This window comes from Aristolochia californica, unplaced genomic scaffold (genome assembly GCF_029961685.1).
Source record: "Aristolochia californica isolate CCGP_79_NKW_82.1479 unplaced genomic scaffold, dmAriCali1.0.hap1 SCAF_4, whole genome shotgun sequence".
Lineage (NCBI taxonomy): Eukaryota > Viridiplantae > Streptophyta > Magnoliopsida > Piperales > Aristolochiaceae > Aristolochia > Aristolochia californica.
The window spans coordinates 22,079,998-22,082,981 of NW_027182103.1; the positions used below are offsets into that span (position 1 = coordinate 22,079,998).

General features: G+C 39.0%; 1 long non-coding RNA gene across 1 annotated transcript; it reads left to right on the top strand.

Annotated features, from left to right (window-relative positions):
* The first annotated feature begins 949 nt into the window (after positions 1-949).
* Positions 950-1,402, top strand: LOC137962176 (uncharacterized). The gene is made up of 3 exons (XR_011115110.1): positions 950-1,036; positions 1,127-1,251; positions 1,341-1,402. It is a non-coding gene; the product is annotated as an uncharacterized lncRNA (long non-coding RNA).
* The last annotated feature ends 1,582 nt before the right edge of the window (positions 1,403-2,984 follow it).

The window sequence follows — 2,984 nt, forward strand, 5'->3', positions numbered from 1 at the left end:
CTGGGCTGGCTCCTCCCTTCCTTTATCTTGCTTGGCACCCAAGTCTCTAAATATCTAATTTTGATTTCCCTAGCTCCCCTTGCATGACTATAGTATGAAAAATATGACTTTTATCACCACATTAAACTCGAAAAGAATGGAGGTCACCCAAATCAACTCACAAGTTTTGTGCACCCTTGGTCTATATTCAACATCTTCATTGGATCTTACTATTATATTTTGTTTCTTACTTTTTCAAGTCACTAGATTTCCTTCCTCAAATGTACAAGAACCTCTTTCTTTCTCTTTCCTTCAAATATCTAATTATCATGTGATTTGCATATCCAAATGAATTTTCCCTGGATTTTTCGTGAATCTTCTCACCAGGTAACAACATATGAAATGGTAGGTCGAGTTACAGTTGTTGGCAGAGGTGGTGTCTCAAGATGGGGGGTGGGGGTGAATTTAGTGCTTATTGAAAATTTAAGTGTTAATGTAATTAAGAAATGTAAATGTAAAAAATAAAACAAAAAAACCATAACATAAAGATTTATTGATGTTCCCCTAGTGATAGTCACCCCTCAAGAACTCTAACTTGAAAAATTCATTAATCCTCATAGTAATCATGAAAGGATTCACGGTTCCGTTGTGCCCAACCAGTGCAATCTCCAATTGTTCACCCAAAATCTCTCTTCAAGAAATAGATCTTGTACTTGAACTGTGATCTTGACACAAACATAAAACATTTTTCGTTTATACTTTTTCTTATGGTTTCCTGTTATACATACTGCATATAGATCTTGTATATGAACTGTAATCTTGTTGTAATTCGTCGTCGCTGCAGAGGATGTTTCAAAATAAGCGGCGATATCTATGGCAGAATTGCAGCACATCTATCAGATAAAGCATGCCCGAGGATACTTCAAGAGGCCACTACTCTAAAGCCATTTCTTCACTTTGAAAAGCTACCAAAAGCTGCCGCATGGCCAAGAAACTTTGCAATCTCACCCCCCACTGATGACAACATTTCACTGTATTTCTTTCCAGAAACTGAAAGGTACTTCCATTGCTTGTGTTCATTGAAGGGCACACAGTATTTCTTTGCTAGTTCTTTCCTTGAATCTGGGATTCCCACTTTCCGTGCCAGGGATGAGAATCTGTACAATGACCTGCTCGATGAAACTATGTCCAGAGAATTGGTGTTGAGAGCATCAGTTGGCCGCACTGAGCTTCTCATTTTCACTTCCCTTGAACTGCCCCAGAGCTACTGGAGTAAGCACTCTTTCTACATTGGCAGACGCCATATCACTACCAGCTCCCAGTTCTTACCGTTTCTGCACTAATATTTAAATGACATTCAGGGATCTTCGGCAAGTGCTATTTGTGGGGGTTATTCAGGGAAAGACAGAACCCACTCCCCAAGGCCTCTCTGATCATAAACTTAAGCAACGATGAAGAAGACTCAAAGGGAAGAAGCGATAGGTTACAGAACAAAAGCAGCCGTCTTTCTACTTACCCCGTCAGTGACGGGCAATATGGATCCTCACAAACCATTCATCCAGCACGTAATCTGAGAATTGGAGATGTCAGAAACCTGTCTTCATTGCAGACTGACAGGTTTCCCCAACCAACATTCAGATCCTATTCTCAAAGCTATGATGCACCAACACCATTGGCCAGGCTGGACGTTGGGACTTACTCGAGGGCAACACAACTGACAAATCTGCAGCTTCATGGTGATACAACAGTACGTGAAAGAGAGAAATTGCTGAACAATCGTACTAGCACTGATTTGGTCCTGTTTCCCCTGGAGGCAGAGATGATGACAGCTCCACCTGGGAAACGAGGATCTATGGAAACAAAAAGATGAGTTGATGCCGCATGAGATGGGAGAGATGGTCAATCAAAAAGCTACTTTTGTATGGCATTTTCCCTATGCTTATTAAGTATTAATACCGATTACATCAGTGACAAACAAAGAGCATGTGAAAGTTGGTTTTAAGATTTAACTTCTAGAGAGAATGGAAATTGGACCAAATTGGAATATTCTGGTTTGAATTTGCAGGTTGTATAGGTTTTTAGTCCCCATGAATCATGTAAGGGAGTTGGTGTGGAACTCATTCACATGGTTACCATTGATTCAGGCATGCTTTGCAGGTTGGATTTTAAAAATTACATCGCCTCCTTGAATAATATAGAAAAAATTTTAAAATTAAAATATTTATTAAAAACTATCAACCTATCAATAAGATTAGAAAGAAGGGGAGGGGAAAACTGTGTTTTTTTCCTAAATTTTGTAAAAGAGATGCACTTGATGAGGGTGGCATCGCTTTTGTTCTTCTAACTTCACATAGAAACTGAAAACAAATTCAATTAATTTTTCATAGCTAAAATTTACTACTTTGCTAAATGACAGTTAACAAAGGAGAAGAAAGAGATTGGGCTATGGATTTGAGAAAGAATGTTAAGGTATTGTAACCCATCCATATGAAGAGATATAATGAAGAGACTGTGCATATGGATGTCCCAACCGATTGTGCCATAACCGTGTCTCATTTTCAGTAGTAGAAACCATATTTATTTTCAACATATCCAAGTAGTAAAGCCCCCCTTGTTCGTGGCCTCCATCAATCACCTGCTTCTTTATAAGATCCTGAAAGACACATGAAGTGGGTGAGAAGGTAATAGAGCAATTAAAATATTTTGTCAGCTGACTAACAGATAATAGATTCAAAGGGAAAGTAGGAACGAAAAGAATATCAGTGAGTAGAAGTGATGGTGTGACAGAAGTGGAACCTTTCCCTTGGACTTGGTTTGAGAACATTCAGCTATGGTAACAAACTTTTGTGAAAGACTCAGAAATAGAGAATGTAATAAATTTTTGTTAACTGTAAGATGCTCAGAGGTTCCTGAGTCAATTATCCAGGATGAAGACAAGGCAGATAGCATACCTGAAGCGGTAGTGGCAGCAGTAGTTGTGGAGGAACTAGGAGATGAACCCAGCA